Source organism: Protobothrops mucrosquamatus, unplaced genomic scaffold (assembly GCF_001527695.2).
Source record: "Protobothrops mucrosquamatus isolate PMUCROS unplaced genomic scaffold, P.Mucros_1.0 scaffold1500, whole genome shotgun sequence".
Classification (NCBI taxonomy): Eukaryota; Metazoa; Chordata; class Lepidosauria; order Squamata; family Viperidae; genus Protobothrops; species Protobothrops mucrosquamatus.
The window spans coordinates 27,322-44,938 of record NW_015387674.1 but is presented as its reverse complement, the minus strand read 5'-3'; the positions used below and the strand labels follow the sequence as shown (position 1 = coordinate 44,938).

The following is a 17,617-nucleotide window of genomic DNA, read 5'->3' as shown; positions in this document are numbered from 1 at the left end:
TACTTACGGCTTGCATATTCTCGGATTCTCCATCTTCTCTCTCCGGCGAAAAGTGCTGCTGCCCAACCCTGTTAAAATATATTTGTATTACATACACCTCCAGTTTTCCTGAACTCTTCTTGGATTTGCAAAGCGTCTTTCCAGCAGAGGGCGCGTGTAACTAGTTTTCCGCGTGGCTGCGCCTTCATTTTTATTTTTTATTTTTATTTTTTTTTTACTTTTTGTTTGTCTTTTTAAAGAAATACTTAACGTGTATCACAGGGCGTGTGCGCAAAAAAAGAAAATTGTGCCGGCGGGGCGTGGAAGGAGGCGGCGGCTGCCGCCGCTGCAAAGCACGCAGCTGCTCTTAGCCCCAAGCTACGGGAAAGCGCGGGGCGCGTGCTGCTGCTCGCGAAAGGCGCGAGCGACTTGGCTCCTGGGACTAGACCTGGCGGGTAGGGAGGAGGCGTGGCGAGAATACTCACCCGCCTGGCGCGCGCCTCAACAGCGACCGTTGGACTAAGAGCGCTTAAGGGCGAAGCGCGTAGGAGCCTCGCTTCTTGCTTTGGTCTCCTCAGGCTCAGTGTAGGGGGGAGGGAACAGCTGGAAACCCGCTCCTGGTTTTCCATAGCATTCTTGTTTCCTTGCTTCATGTTTTTTTTTTTAATTCAACTCTGCTCACTATTAGGAAATCAATAACTGTTGCAATCGATTTCTAATTTATACCAGAATTTAATTCGTGGTATAAAATCCGTTGAGTACATGTGAAGTGTGGTGTACACTCAATGCAAAAGGGTAAGTTTTAAAGTTCACTCTTGACTTTAATCGTGATAAGGACGGGTTGATACAAGTTAGTCATGATTTCAAAACGCAGTAGCTGGACATATACATATTAAGGCAAACATCAGACAATATAACTTAAAATGACACTGAGCTGAGAGTGTAGTTGTATTAAAAGCCAAGTTAGAAAATCTTTTTATCCATAACTCTTTGGACTACATTTTTTTCTGTTCAACTGATGAGTTGGGCTTGCAGTATACAGTATGTGTTGAAAGCACATACTTACTTAATTTTGATATAATTTAAATTGATAGAATATAAAACTACCAAATTGTGGAGTTGTCCCTGTGAGTTTTTACAGCGTTTCCAAAGCATGCAGATCAAATGCCCAACAACTGTAGGATCATATTTTCACCCTCACTGTAGCTGCTTTTGATTTCTGCTCATGAGTACTTGTGTGGCAGTAAATAACTTTAATTTTTGGCTGTTTACCAGAGTATGTCTAGATGTATGATTGTTTGCAAAACAGAATACAGTATTATATGCACCACAGGGAACAAATGGGAAGGAATGAGAGATCCTTAGAATGCTTAACAAAAAAGAGTCTTCACAAAAGAGTTAGTATGTGGAATGATTTTCCTAAACTCAAGCTGAATTCTTTGTTATGTCGTCCACATATCCTTATAAACAGTAAACATGAAAAATTTTATCAAAGATAACCACACATTTTCACCGATCAGAACTTTATTGATTAATCGTTATCTTCTATTTCGTTTCTATCGTATGGTTTATGTCATGTTAGGTAGGACAAAAGTCAAAATTTACTTCAAACAAATCGTTCAACGTCAACGTCATATCCTGACTGTACTTGTTGCATTCACTGTTGAATCTATTTTGTTGCTATTAGAAGCTAGCAATTTATATTTTCATAGTTTTCTTAAAAGGTACTGTACACTGTATAATCAAAACTATTCAGTTCTTGAAATATTTCCTTTCATTGAAATATCATTTTCATTGCATTTATTAGAGGAAAAGATTATAAATGCAAAATTTGTGGGAGATCCAGATACCTGATGAGATTTCCTTTATGATGGAATTTTTTAGCATTAAATTGGAACAATTTGAGTATGCTCTGTATGGAATATAGTTGTGTAATTGTGATGAATAATTCTTCATTGATGAGACACAACTCTTATAGTCTACCCATACAAGTTAAGGATTTTAGAAAGCTGTTCCTTAGTCCAAAGGCTGAGCAGTTTTTATTGGCAACTGGTCATTTTTGCTGCCTGAAAAAAAAGTAGTTGCTAATACTAAATACTGGTTTTGATGAATGGGTCTAATTTAGGTTATCTTGATACTTAAGGTCTGCATATAAATAATAATAATAATAATAACAACAACAACAATAATAATAATAAAGCTGGAAGGGACCTTGGAGGTCATTGAGTCCAACCCCCTGCACAGGCAGGAAACCCTACACCATTTCGGACAAATGGCTGTCCAGTCTCTTCTTAAAAACTTCCAGTGTTGGAACATTCACCGCTTCTGGAGGCAGGTTGTTCCATTGGTTAATTGTTCTAATTATAATTAAGTTATAATTAATATTATAACATACATGTTTAATTGAGGGGATAGAGACTAGTGGGTCATTGTTCAGTATATTCTGTTGCCTTTATACAGATCTGGATGCCAAAACAGTCTTCTGATTAACTGGCTTAGTTTTTAATCACATTTTGAAAAGGTCATATTTTATCTTCAGCACTTAATTTTGACTAAAACACTTTGTGTATGCTTTAATGATAATATTTTTATGTTTTAACCGTTTTAAAATTTCCTTTAATTTGATGTATTGCTTTACTTCAAGATCTGACAATAAGCATCTTTTCAACCTGTTGACTTTGCAATATTAATACTTCGTTTAAATCAGTGGTTCTCAACCTGTGGGTCGGGACCCCATTTGGGGTCGATCGACCATTTCACGGGGGTCGCCAAGCAAGGCTGTCCGCCATTTTTTTGTCCGCCATTTTTTTTGTCCGCCATTTTTTCCCCTTTTCCGGCGGGTGCCTTACCTCCCTTGGGCTGGGCCAGCTGGTGGTCGGCCTGCTCCGTCTCTGCCGCTTGCCAGCTACGCCTCGGCCGGCGCAGGGGGTGGAACCATACATGTGCGGTGCTCCCGGGCAGGGAAAGTCCTCGACTTACGACCGGTTGGGTAGTCCTCGACTTACGACTGGTTTAGTCCTCGACGTACGACCGGTTGGGGTCGCGGCATTAAAAAGGTTGAGAACCACTGGTTTAAATCATTGTGCCAAGTGTTTGAAGTTGGGAAAAAGTCAAATTTAGCTGAAGTAATGAGACTAGGATCCATAAATGTTTGTCCTGGCTTTATCACATTTCAAAAAGGTTATTTAAAAGCTATATAATAGCAAGATAATCTATAAAAATATTTCAGGTTTTTCTTTCACATGTAATATTTTTATTTTTAAAATATTCCTATGCTATTGTTTATAAGAGGGTAACTGAAACAACGTTTTATTGAGTTCCTTATTCTAAATATAATTGTTTTTAAATAATAGCTAGGCACAATTGTTTAAGAATGAAAATTAAAATATTTCATTCTTAATCGCCATAATATATATATATCGCTACTTACAGAAATATGAGGCAGAGTCACACTAAGGTTCTTTGAAACCACTCTTCAAAAATAATGGTACAGCAGACCATATCTGCTGATTTGTGGGTATGCTAGTAAAGTGCAAGAAAGATGAGAAGCAGCCATACTTGCCTGAAGGGTAACGGATATGTTTTAACAAAACCATATCACTCAAACCACAATGCCACAGGATGAACAGTCTGCAAATTGTTAAATTAACCTGAGGAAAGGCAGTGGAAATGAAAACATGAATCTCCTTCACTGTGCAAAGTAAGATGGGAAGAATGCTTCCCATAGTACAGAAGATAAGACTTCTATGCAACTTACCACTGCTTTTCCTGATAAAATTTTATGAATTATTGTCTTTTATAGTGATTAACATAAGTCTGACCTTAGGTTTGTTCTTTCCTACACTCTGCAATAGAGGTATCTGTCCTGTGATATAATTTACCATAGTTTTTTTTACTCTTTTTAAATTGTGGAAAATGTGGAAAAATCACAATTATTTGGGTAGATGGGTGACTATATAAATTTGTTAAATAAACATTTTATTGAAATCTATAAAACATATAGGGGATTTTACTATCACAGCTGTATATGAAGGAGTTACAATTTTTTGTTTTGGCATGTCATATATATGCTTGTATATAGCTTGTCATATATATTTAAAGTTTTTAGTAAGGTGGGAATTAGGATAAAAACAATATTGATGTTTGATGTTGTTGAAGACTGCTGAGAATAGTATGGACAATCAAGAAAACAAATGGATTATTGAAGAAATCAATTCAGAATTTTCTCTTGAGACATAAATGACCACATTCAAATTCTTCTACTTTGGACACATTATGGAAGGAAAGTAGAGAAGAAGGCAACCTACAGCAAGGTGGATGGACTTAGATATAATAGTGATGGGCTTATGATTGAAATAGGTGAAGAATCAGATGATGTGTACAAATTAGAATGGAGAAAATATGTGGTCAAAAAAGGGCAGCACCAACTTTTCAACTTATAGACTAATGATAACTTCAGTGCTTTTACTGTGATTGTGATAATGTTGCTATAGTTTTGGAAAAAAGAACAATAATATTTTTACCTGTATTTTCTGGATTATTTTGCAGCTATTTTTATAGAAATGAAATATATGATCCAAATTGTTTCTCATATATTAATATATTAAATATATTAAACTATCTACATAGCTTTAATTACTGTTTTGGATTGCCTATTTTCTAATGATGACTTTGCTCATGCTTTCCTTTCCATGTTTTTAAAAAAGTTTATTTTTTAATTCGAGCAAATTCAAGTTTGTATTCTGCATAGGACTGATAGGGTAAATCTGAGATAAGCTAATAGAATCTATTAGAATAGAATGGGTGAAAAAGCAAATCATAGAAAGTGGTCAGGATGGTGAACAATTACAATGATTAATATAAATTTAAGCAACATTTGTAAAACATTGCTCTTATTAAGATATTAATTTGCAATGAAAGATGAGTGTAGTGTGAAGTTTAAATATCTCAAGCAAATTAGTAATTTTTTAAAATATACCAATTAAGTTAACTTCTAAATAAACTAAACATTCAGAAGCCATTCTGGAACATTGTCTGAATGTGTTTGAAACTACTTCACAACATGTCATGGCAATGAGTCCTGTACATTTGCAGTCTTAGGAGATAGCTCACCTCAACCTCCCAAAATTGTATGCTATCACTACTCATGATTAAATGTTAGATTTGTTTGGTTACCTTGAAGCTCTCTTATCTTGCTCAGAATGTGGTTCTTAATTGAAAGAGTAAATCTATGCACTGTTTATTATGTGGGATGGGGAGGATATAGTTCTTACTGGGTAGATAGTGAAAGGCTGCTGTTCAGGAACTGAACATACCAACCAAAACCGTAAATTCTTAAAAAGAATCTTGAAGTCAGGCATGAGAGAGTCAGGTTAAGACTAGGTCAGTTGTCTAGCTGAAAATAGGTTACTTATTTTTATTTATATTTATTAATATGATGTTATAATTATTGTGTTTAATACTAATATATTTGTTTAAAAGAGAGTTAACGGATGTTATAGATTTGTTATTTTAATAGTTGATTAATGTTAGATAGAGTATGGTTATTGTATTGTTAACCCTGTGATTGGCTCTGGGAAGTGGGGGGAGGGAGGGGGGAGTGGAAGGGTGGGTTTTGGGGAGGGGGGGAATTATATTGTAAAACTTTTATAAAATTTTCAATAAAAAATAAAAAAAAAAGTTGTCTAGCTTATTACAGATTTGTTTTGAAGACTATTATTTATAAGAATTAACAAAATAACCTTATTAGAACTGCCTTGTATCCTTGTAAACTTTTGATAAACCAAAACATTAAAGTCATTGAATAAGTGGATGTGATCTCTTAAAATCAAGTTGCCAGGCCTAACTATGGTTGCTACAGGTATTACAGGAATACCTGTAATAACTGTTTAAGACTTTAAAAATATAGTGTATTGTAATCAAACTAATTTGTTAAAATGACTTTTTATTTCAAAGTGGATTAATGAAACTTACAGTAAAATAGAAGCAATACTAATACTATTAATACTATTTTTTCCTCTAAGGAGAACTTTTAAGTTGCATAATTGATGTAAGAATTCAGCTGATAATATGAAAGTTTTAAGATAAAATGGATAGTTTCTGTCTTTTAGTATCAATCTTCAACAGTAAAGGAATAAACTGTCACGAAATATGCCACAGACTGTCTCTTGGTATAGTAGCCATGATGACTCTGGAGAAGATATTCAAATGCCATGTTGTAACTGTACCAACAAAAATCAGAATCATGGAATCATGATATTAACTGTGAAACTATGAAAGTGACAGTTGGATTTTGAAAAAGCAATGTGTTGATGCCTTTGAACTTTGGTGTTAGAGAAACTCCTGAGGATACTGTATACAGCCAAGAAAACAAACAAGTAGATCATTAAATAAATCCACCCAGAGCTTTCATTCTGGGAAAAAATGACCAGGCTCAAATTATCCTACTTTTGATACATTATGAAAAGACCTGGAACTCGAATGTTGAGTAAGGTAGAAGGAAAGGACAACCATCAGCAACATAGATTGCTTCTTTTACAGTGGTGAAGAATGTACCATTGGAAGATATGAAGGACCAGGTTGGGGAGATTCATATGGAGAAAAACTATGTGGCCAGTAGGAGTTAAAAACAATTTAATGGCACATAATAAATAATGGCAAACCTGATTCTGATTGCCTACTTCACTCTTTTTATCCAGTAGATGTTTTTGTAACTGTGAAAGGAAGCCAGAGGTTATTTATGTGCTGATTCCCATTCCCTGGATTCTGTAAAAGAGTAGGGAAGGTGGCAATGTTCTATTGATATCTACAGAACATTTAATTTATTTAGGAGGTATTGTGTTTAAGAAATCAGTATAAATTAGCTTATGATGGTTGGGATTGTTTTTTTAAATTATATGTAATAGTCTTGGATTTTGATGTCCCATTAGGTTTATGTTCATTCATGGGCTACTTTGCCTAATTTAGTTGCATGTTTATATACATCTTTGCCACTATAGCAAGGCTATTGTCGTAATGCAGGGGCCTCCAACCCTCCAGGCTGTGGCCCATTACCGGGCTGTTACCTATTTGGAATTGGGCGCGTGCACAGCTCAACTTGCATGAGTGGCAGGCCGGCAGGCACTAGCGCAAGTTGAGCTGCACGCCTGCCTGCCACTCATACAAGGGCTGCGTGCTTGCGCATGCTGGCCTGCCACTCACACGGCCCAGTTCCCCTCTCCCCCCTAGCCGGGCCACCAAGCAGCAAAGGTTGGAGGCCGCTGTCTTAATGAAATGTTATGTTATAATTCACACAAACACATATTATTGCTAAAGGAACTCAGCAACTAATACATTGAAATCGTTCTCTCACAATGTTTTTCAATCAAATGCTAATATATTAATCTGGCAAACAGCCGCAGTTCGGAGAGAGCCTAGATCAGAAAGTTACCTTCTTTGTCCAAATACTATGTATTTCTTAACAAACAGTAACAAAATTAAAAGTCCACAAATGGAAATAAAATAAATAAAACTCAGCTGTCAATTTGTGTCTGCATTTTATTTGAAATGAGATTAAATCAAGAATCACTTTTTAGAAATGGAGTATTTTTAATACTATAAATAGTATATAAAATATTAAATGTTCTGCATTTTCCTTTTGACTTAATAAATGTTTACAAAACAAAGCGTGACTTCACAAAGCAAATTAAAAACAGGATTTTATTTTCAAGGAATTTTAAAGTACTTTGTGCTGTGTGTTTTCTTGATCTGTAGGTTTTATATCTGTATTATATAGAGATATATAAATACATTATACAGGCCAAAGAACAAAAATGATTTATTTTTATCCAATATTCCTACAAGCCTTAACTGAAATATGTTTCATAAAAATACTGAGTATTGAATATTGGTGGAAATTAGGGGAACGTATAAATTGAATAAATTATTGTACAATTTTAGATAAAATTGTTGCTGCTAACCTATAGAAATAATTGACTGAGATTCTGAGGATTCCTGCTTAGTTTGTGTCTGCAGGTATTAGTAGCATTAGTTTGTTCTTTCTAGGTAATTATTATGGTTGCTAGTTAAAAGAGGCAGTCTAGATCAGTGGTGGCGAACCTATGGCACGGGTGCCAGAGGCGGCACTCAGAGTCTTCTCTGTGGGCACACCCCAGTCCTAGGCCTTCAGCTGGGTTTTATAAAACCTTTTTGCTTTAGGCCTCCGCTGATGTGTGCAAAAAAAAAAAGGTTGTCAATTTCACCTTCTCGCGGGGGAAAAAAAGATCTTGCAAAGTTGGAATTGATTGATTGAACTTTTTAGTCCCACCCAGTCTGCCGTTACCACTGCAGCCATGCCCACCCAATTGGCCACACCCAGCCAATGGGCCACATCCACCCGGCACTCGACGATGCATAAGTGGGTTTTGGGCTGCAGTTTGGGCACTCGGTTTCTAAAAGGTTCGCCATCACTGGTCTAGATTTTCAGTTACCAATGGTTCTCCAATGTGACCATTTATGAAAATGTTATTGTGTCAATGATACGCTAATACTTTTTTGACATAAAATATTGCTTATATCTCTTGATGACCAGTCATTTGGGGCTTTTTCTTTCTTCCTAGATTATATATATGGCTGAGTTATGGTTACTTTTTTTTAAAAAAAAATAGTTTTATATTGAACCTTTCATTCAACAACTCAAGGAGATTTACATAATATTCTCTCCTCCAGCAATAACTCTATGGGATAGAATGGACTAAGTGAAGGTGACTGGCGCAAAGTTACATGATGCTTAAAGTTGCATAACATTGGTTTTTTACATGTAGAGGAATGTAAACTAATTTACAAGTTGAGTTGCAACTATAAAAGGCTACTGTACTATTTCTTAGCACTGAATGATCATATTTTTACCGAATTGCTATTTATACCCAAATTGCTATTTTACCGAATTGCTATTTATACCCAAACTACCCATTGATAATTCAGTAAAATAATAGATACATTTGGTTCTACTTTGAAAATTTGATAACTTCTCACTTTGCCATTGAAAGCATACCTCTGATACTTAAAATTATTCTATAGAAGTAAGTACTGATTGCAAAAACAAAATGGGGATATGTTAGTTTGCAGGATGAGGGAGCATTTTAAGCCCATAACTCATCATATAAAAAGTATGTATATATGTCTATGTGTGTGTCACAAAAGACCAATAAAAGATTGCAAATTTAGGTTTGCTTGATGAGGTTGCTAAGAAACTGAAGACTCTGGAGGAAGTGGATATTGTCTGGCCAGAAACATAAAATTTTGCTTTCCGAATGCTTTTCTTTAGATTAATTTCATGTTTATGGAAAGAGATAATTTTGAACATTCTAAGTGGTATTAAGTATCAACAGTAAATACAAAGTTGTGGTCTAGTTAAGACATTGCATTGCATCATGATTTTTTAAATGATAAATAAATCATAAATGGCTGGGTGTGATACAACACAGGAAACCATAAAATATGTTTTATAAACCAAAATCTTGGAAGCATACTAAGCAAAAAACCAAGAAACCACAGTAGTAGTAGTAAAGTTTCTGAATCTAATTCTTCCTTTCCACAGGTTCTAGAACTATAGTCTTTTGATATTTTGAAAAAAACTCCCCATTTATTAAAGTTACATGAACTGAATCCACATGAATGCACAGCAATTAAAATAGCAGTAACATACACCAACCATTTGTCTATAATAAATTTTAGCATATTAACTGCTCTGTTAATTTCAAATGTATGTATTAAGATGCTAAAAATATTCATGACTAAAATCTGTATCAAAATAAATACAATGTGTCCATTAGGACACCAATTAATTACTAAAGGCTCTTTGGAATAATTCTGCCTTTCATTTCTTATAGATTCCCCTGTGGGGAAAATCTAATATCTAAAGGAAAACTTTTACACAAATTGGTACCATTATAGAAAGGCAATACCTCCTCACCTCTGGAAAACGCCAGACACTTAAGAACCTGTCCTTATTTGATTGCAATCGATGGGTCTGAAAAAATGGGTCCTGGAGAGATGTTGATTCCACGTTATATAGAGCTTTTTACGTCTGAAAGGCCTGTAAATATAATGTTCATTTATAACAGGAGATCCACAACTGGTGCACTTGCCAGAGCGGAACAAAAACCCGTTGACCAGTTTCCACTTCCTTCCAACAACGATCCCCCAAGTTACTATTGTGGCTTCCTGAAGAATGGTGTCTTCTGTTCAAGAAACAACATGTGGAATTTAATTCCTCATTGGGCAGATAGTAATCGCATCTTTCTTGAGTTTAATTACAGCTTATTTAATTGTATCTAGATCTTAATAGCCTCTAGACACCAGGGCAGAAGTTCCAATATCACTTGTATGCCCTGAGGTGGTAAGCATGCTGATGATTGTCATTCAAATGATCAGGTGAGCTTTCCCAGCAACTTAATGTGGATGTTAATTAACGAGAAATATTAAGCTCTGTGACACTTCACAAATTTATAGCCACAAGGTTGTCTTCTCCTATAACTATAACTACTGACTGAAACTGTCCCTAAGGACCATTGTAATGCATTTCCTTTATCAACTCTTGTAAGGCAGTCAACCAAGGTTAGTGATAATGGAATACTGCTTGTGATAATGGAATACTGCTGAGAAATCCAGAAAGAATTAAGAAGGGGCATAGGTTTGTGAGAGAAACAGGTTCAAATAGAGAGCTATATGTAAATGCTGCAAAGTAACACTGCATGGATATTACATTGTACCTCTTAAAAAGAATATTTAACTTCATTCAATACTGTCTCTGTATTATTATTCTATAAAATGTTTCCCATGTTGCTAAGCTTTGAGTAGAGTGACAACTTGGAAAGTGAAATAGGTGGAAAGATTCAGTTGCTCTTCCCACTCTGTCCTTATAGGTTTATGTTATTTTAAGTATATTAATGTTCCTGTGGAGATGGGGAAACCTGTGGAGAATTCAAAGTACAGGCTTCAGATGAATTCTCATTTATGTTTGCCCTGTATGTATGTGGGAACCCACTATCTTTGCTGGAGCTTGCATAAATTAGTTTCAAATCAATGTAATTGCAATAGATTAGTCCCAAATGCAATATTACTCCAATTATTTTGATTTAGAATGATAAAGTCTAGGTGAAGAAAAGCTGAATCCCTCTCATGTTACTACTTGATAGTCCTCCAGCAGATCTCATTTCCACCTGAGAGAATGGAGTGATCTTGGCAAACAGAGTATGAGGACTTTGCTATCTGGAGGTAGAAATGGTAGGCAGCAGTGAAAAAATGTTTGGTTTCAGTGTTGAAAAATAGCAACACCAAATACCTTCAAACCATTTTGAATGTGCCTTTGTATGGCAGAAGAAAACTCAGTGGGAATTATTAAAGCAAATTCTCACTCCTTTTCCTTTGATCTTAGCAACACAAAATGTATTTTAATTACAATAATAAGCACTAATATAAACTAAACTTTAAGAAAGAAAAGAGTGGAAAGAAAGAAGAAAAAGTGCAAGTAAAAAGAAAAGGTAAATATATAAAGAAGTTGTAGGAGATGACCACGCTGAGCCCAAGGAAGGGCTCAAATGCGTCATCAGTCTCGAGTCCTTTCATTCCTACAAGAGATCTACTGGTAAGTCCAACCCATCTTGAATTTCATTGACTCTTATCTACTATCTTTTTGCTTTGACCATTAGTATTTCAGATTCTTGTAGAGAGCATAAGCTTGCAATAAACTTTTATATACGTTTGAACTGCCTGGACTTCCCTGATTTTCCTGTGCTTGACAAGTAACTTTCAACCTTAATCACAACAAATATTGTATAAACAAATTTAATAATTCATCCTCTCCTATAACGTTAAACACATCCCTGTCAGGTGCGAAAGATCAGGTCCAATCTTCTGAGTTGGGAAGATTCCTATGCATAGGCATAATTAGCAATAAATTAGTTGGACTTTCAAGTGTGAACTTGATCTTTTACATATGATACTCAGTGGCATTAAACTTAACCTTTATATCACTTCTGTTTAGAGATGTGGGTAAATAAGATGTGGCATATGTAGATATCACATGCTTTCCATGTTCTTTTCTGTATTTCAAATCAACTAGCATAAGTTTGGCATAATTCAGTGTGATTCTGAAATCAAAGTTGTAAATGTTCCAGTTAGACTTTAAGTCCACTAGATGATGTGAAATCAATTATAACTACGTCAGGATTTCTAAAGGGGATTCTGGAAATAAAAGTCCTGTTTTCAGTATTAGTTGTATATTTACCTCCACACATCTAATTAAAAGATTCTCCTCTATCTTACAGGTGGATAGCCACAGACAATTTTGCCTGTAATTCATTAGTAATGCATTCCTAGATGTTTTGTGTTATCTATTGAGCAAGAAGCAGGGTTAGGATTAGTGATCACTTTATGATATTGATCTCTTGTTCAGCTGCTAAAACAACAAAAAGGAGTGATCTTGATCTTGATTCTTCCTCTATATTAGCGATACATGATTGTCAGACTGCTGCTCCCCTGCTCTAGTAAGTCCTAAATCATTAGCTCTCTACTCGGTATTTGTAGCTGAATATCTCTGTGACCATAATCAAGGATTACATTTGTTTCAATTGGTATAACCAAATTAATCAGTGATATTTGAGCATAACCAAAGCCTTAAGGGCTATATTTTTTTCTGTTGAATATTTTTAGTTTTAGTCTTATATGTGAATTGTGAAGCACCTTATGAATCATCCATTTCCCTTCTCAAGGCAGAAATAGAAACTGTCCTGAATATCCCCTATTTGAAAACTTCAAAAAGGAAGGGGGAAAGCATCTACATCTCTGAAAAGCTTGGGGTCTTGATTTTATCTTGAATTCCTCCAGGTTTGCTTTCCATATGAATGGAATATCACACAGAAGCTGACTGTTATGAATGATCCAAACATGGTGATTAGGCTATTGTTTAAGAGCTTATGCAAACATTTTCCAGCCAACTTTTCGATCAGTAAGGACAGTTGGATTTGAATTGGTGATATGTAAATGGAGTGTTGATTGGAAAAAAGTGTTAACTTTATGGCTAGATAGAAAATAATTGTTTATCGCTTCATGTCTACCAGTCTGGGAAGTTACTGCTGTTTTTGAAAATATATTGTGGGGAAGTTAGAGTTCATGTGGGTAAACCTTATAGATTATATTTGTGTTGTGCTATATTCTGCAAACAGGTAATGGCAATTGTTGATTTACATTCAGTAAATATAAAGATTACTAATACACTGACTTGTCAAGCTTCAGTTTGCATTTACTTTTCACATGAAGTCTGGTGTGAGATTCAAATAGGTTTAAAGCAGAAAAGCGTTGACTTGTAAACTCTAAAGCACGGGTGTCAAACTCGCCACATCACGTGATGTGTTGTGACGTATCGCAACTCTTTTTGCATTGCCGGCAATGGGGTTGGGCGCAGCTTCAGTATGATGAAACCGACTCGTGGGCCGGCAGTTTGACACCCCTGCTCTAAAGGGATTCTGTACATGATTTTGTGATATTTTTAAATAATATTTAGGGTTATTTATAGAATTAAGAGGTCAGATAATGATAAGGACAAGGCATTTTATACCTATTGAGTTGTTTATAAAAATGATAACGGTGGGATATAGATTAAATAGTAGAAGCAAGGACAGTTTGCAGAAATACAATGGTATAGAGAAGTATGGGAAATTATATTGATGTAAAGTAAGCTTTAGCTTACTACCTTTTCTTTGTTTTTATAACTTGTCTCCAATTTCCTTAGCTTACTGTTTCTTCCTTTTGTGCACCCCAATAACTTCATAAAATCCCAAAGGGGTTAAGATGGTATATAAGGTATATATATAGGAAACATCAAGCACCCATTTTTCTTCCAGCAAGCTGTTTAGAAAGAAAAGCAAAAACAGCAACCTTATTTACAAACAAAACAGCAAAAAAGTCTCTCAGTCTCCTGATTTCTAGGCCAGCTCCTTAATCACTACTACAAACTCTCTATCTTATAAAAGATTACTTTTTTAATCAAGGCCATTAAGAGAAATGTCATAGATAAGATACAGGTTAATTTAAGAAAAGTTAAAGATATAAGCCACTCTCTTTGAACATTTCATCATAGCATGTCTTCCATCCTTGAGTTAGCAAAAATTCTGGGACTGCTAAAGGTTGGTTCTGCTAAAGTAGGCTTGAGTTGTCTAGATGCAATTTTTATTGATACATTTTATCAATTCAGCTATCTTTAGAAGAGAGGAACAATGGGAGTTAAAACAAATCAAATTTATAATTAGTCCTGCAGTCAAAATTCCTGATGATAGGATGCTTGTTCAGATATAAAAAAATGTAGATATCATTTTTTAACTCTTTAGCAATTGTAACCAAAAACAGTATCTATTTCCTTTGTCCTTTTGTTGATTTCCACACTATTGGTATGTAATTAAGATGAACATAAATATTGACAAAAAAGAACCACTATATACATGGTCATATGTGCTTAAATGTTTTGTTTTGTTTCTGAACATATCACTAAAATTTTCATCCTTAAAATCATATGGGTGTCTGACATACATGAAATAACTTTTGTTGATTTAATTTTAAGTCAACAAATTTTAATCTGCAATTTTAAACTAAATTAAAATGTAAAGTACATATGCCAAAGTAATTTTCCCTTGATGTTATATGTTATATTTTAGCAAAATCTAATATGTAGCTGAAGAGAATATATCGTAATAATAGAGAGCATTTTGAAATAATTAAGACTCTAGGACAATAACTAAATGTAAAACTGTTTTTAACTGAAGGTATTGCCACTTGCTTTTGGCAAATGATACAGTCGTGAAAAAGTTTTTTTTAATATATGTGGAAACATCAACATTTTATATTCATTCAAACATTATACAAAAGTAAAGGTGATATATCCTTGGCACTAATCTCTAGTATTGCTCCTTTTGACAAAAGAATATTAAGTAGATATTTCTTATAGCTATCTGCCAATTTCAGATATTAATTGGGAGGACTTTTTTCCCACTTTTTCTTGTGGAATTTTTTCAGCTGTATAGTAATAATAATAATTAGTTATTATTATTATTATTATTATTAATAATAATAATAATAATAATAAAGTTGGAAGGGACCTTGGAGGTCATCTGGTCCAACCCCCTGCTCAGGCAGGAAACCCTATACCATTTGCTTGAATATACAGTCTAGCCATTACTTGGTGGATTTAATGGCATGTAAAGAGACATTGTTATATAAAGTCCGCTTTTGGCTGAGCTTTTGGCTGAGCTACTGTGACCAGATAACTCTTAACTTTGTCTCATATATCTGTAGCATATTGTTCAGTCTTTGCCTAGATGTTATAAGTAAACTTTGATCTTGCCTGGTGTTCCTTTGGACAACTGTTTCCTTCAGTGCAGGAATAATTTGTCTAGATTCTTTCTAATAGTAAACTCATACATTTTGACATCAGTAATAGTGAGATCAGCCTATAGTTATGTCAATGGTGGTGAAGCTATGGCACGAGTGCCAGAGGTGGCACTTGGAGCCCTCTCTGTGGGCAGGCATGCTGTTGCCCCAGCCCTGTTCCCCCCATGGCCCCCTCCTCACCAGCAGCCCCCTCAGAGGACAGTCACCCCTGGGCATGGCCCGCGTGGAGCAGCGCAGCCAAACACATGGCAGCTGGACAGCAGGGACAAAACTCCACCCTCGTACCCCATTGCGTGCAGATGATGCTGTCGGGTGCGGGTGGAGGGCGTGGCCAACATGGTGCTGCAGGGCCACCTGGGTGATCTGCAGGGGGCCATGGAGGTGGTGGGTGGCCCTGCGAGCAGTGTGGGGGAGGAGCAGGGTGGGGTGGAGTGGGGGCGGGCCAGGGGGCGGGGCGGTTTTTGGGTACTCGGTCTCTAAAAGGTTCGCCATCACTGGGGTTATATGATGAAATTCTGGTTTTCTAGAGACTTCTTGCATCTTTCATTCTGCACTCAAATGGAACTTCCAGAAATGTCCAGACCTGTGGAAATTGTAGTTGTTTAAAAACATTTCTACTTGTAGATGATTTTCCAGAGAGTGAAAAGATTTGTGTCCAATTGTTGGACATCTATTACCTTTCTTAAGACCTCAGAGAGCTCTTTTGATCTAGGTTTTTCAGATGATTATATTTGTATTGCTCTTACTCATATAGGAACAATTTGATGTAATATATTAACTCCCTATTCCATACAAGATTTCCTTACTGTTTTTGAATTTTGAACCCTCCATATGTTTAATTTAATGTGAATGTCAGAATGAGTTGATATAATATTTCATCTCACATCTCTAGTGATTAAATCATTATTTATTCAGTTATTTTAATTGATTTGTGTGGTTTTATTTTTTATTTTACTATAACTGTTTCAAGTATAATTTCTGGCAGAAGGTATGATGTAAAATATTTAGTTAACTTTTTCATCTAACAGCCTTTGTAAAATCCTGTCTGAATTTCAAGCAGGCTCTGATTTCAGGGGTATATGTAGTCTTGGATTAGCAATCATGTTTGGGATAATGTTGGTTGATTTGCTCAGATAATTAGTAAGAACGGAAATAAGGTTTATTCATTGGAGAGAAAGGGATTACAAGAAAGTAAGCAGACACACAATGGAGAAATCACATTGAAAAGAATGTGCTGGCAGCTAAAGCAGGGCAATGTATTCCTCATTGTGTGTCTGCTTACTCTCTAATAATCATTTCTACTACAATCTGCTCTGCTCTGCTCTGTGATGGGTGGGGTCAGACATAGGAGAGATTGCCTAGAGATTGCTTGTTTGCTTGTTTAACTGCAAGAAATGATATTTTTTTTTTTAGGAAGAATTGCTTGCATTTTTCTGTGGTCATTAGATAACGTGTGAAAGGAAAAGTTTTCTGAAGACATATGTGTGTGTAAACAATTTCTTGGATTGCTTAACTTTCACTTAGGTCATAAATCAGTGATGGCGAATCTTTTAGAGACTGAGTGCCCAAAAACTGGCTCTGACCCCACTCCGCTCCCCCATCCCCCACCCCACCTGCCCGCAGGGCCACTCACCGCCTCCAGGGCCCGCCGCAGATCGCCCAGGCAGCCCAGCAGCACTATGGCGGTCACGCCCTCTGCCCGCGCCCTGCAGCATCAACTGTGCATGATGGGGTGTGAGGGCAGAGTCTTGTCCTTGGCTGCGCTGCTCTGCATGGGCTCCGCTCGGGTGACTCTCCTTCAGGGGGTCTGCTGGAGAGGAGGGGGTTGCAGGGGGAGGCGAGGCTGGGGCAACAGCATGTGTGCCCACAGAGAGGGCTCTGAGTGCCACCTCTGGCACCCATGCCATAGGTTTGCCACCACTGCCATAAATGATATTTTTATGTTATTAAGAGGATCTCTCCTCCCTTACATCAGAGAGGCTTTATGTGTTTCCTGCTGCAAAATCAATTTCTGTGGCAGCTGGTAACTTTCAACAATATACCAGTCTTACTACCCAAATTTGCTTAATAACATAGACCTTTGTTTTGTAAAATAGCATGTTTTATTCAAAACTGAATCATATATTTGTCTAATATAGTGGTGCTTAAAATTTGTGAAGCCTTTGAAATTGTCAATATTTCTGCATAAATTTGGCTTAAGTTGTAATCTATTCTC

General features: G+C 36.0%; 1 protein-coding gene across 1 annotated transcript in view; it reads left to right on the top strand.

The window, feature by feature from the left end:
• LOC107293106 (protein jagged-2-like) overlaps positions 1-17,617 on the top strand; it is a 45,967-nt gene that overhangs the window by 1,860 nt on the left and 26,490 nt on the right. The gene's annotated exons all lie outside the window — the stretch shown is intronic.